This window comes from Schistocerca gregaria, unplaced genomic scaffold (assembly GCF_023897955.1).
Source record: "Schistocerca gregaria isolate iqSchGreg1 unplaced genomic scaffold, iqSchGreg1.2 ptg000499l, whole genome shotgun sequence".
NCBI classification, from domain to species: domain Eukaryota; kingdom Metazoa; phylum Arthropoda; class Insecta; order Orthoptera; family Acrididae; genus Schistocerca; species Schistocerca gregaria.
The window spans coordinates 252501-253173 of record NW_026061904.1 but is presented as its reverse complement, the minus strand read 5'-3'; positions in this window follow the sequence as shown (position 1 = coordinate 253173).

The window sequence follows — 673 nt, the reverse complement described above, 5'->3', positions numbered from 1 at the left end:
GCAGCGTAACTTGGGTTAAGGTGCAGCGTAACTTGGGTTAAGGTGCAGCGTAACTTGGGTTAAGGTGCAGCGTAACTTGGGTTAAGGTGCAGCGTAACTTGGGTTAAGGTGCAGCGTAACTTGGGTTAAGGTGCAGCGTAACTTGGGTTAAGGTGCAGCGTAACTTGGGTTAAGGTGCAGCGTAACTTGGGTTAAGGTGCAGCGTAACTTGGTTAAGGTGCAGCGTAACTTGGGTTAAGGTGCAGCGTAACTTGGGTTAAGGTGCAGCGTAACTTGGGTTAAGGTGCAGCGTAACTTGGGTTAAGGTGCAGCGTAACTTGGGTTAAGGTGCAGCGTAACTTGGGTTAAGGTGCAGCGTAACTTGGGTTAAGGTGCAGCGTAACTTGGGTTAAGGTGCAGCGTAACTTGGGTTAAGGTGCAGCGTAACTTGGGTTAAGGTGCAGCGTAACTTGGGTTAAGGTGCAGCGTAACTTGGGTTAAGGTGCAGCGTAACTTGGGTTAAGGTGCAGCGTAACTTGGGTTAAGGTGCAGCGTAACTTGGGTTAAGGTGCAGCGTAACTTAGGTTAAGGTGCAGCGTAACTTAGGTTAAGGTGCCAACGTGGGTTAGGTTAAGGGGCCAACGTGGGTTAGGTTAAGGGCCAACGTGGGTTAGGTTAAGGGCCAACGTGGGTT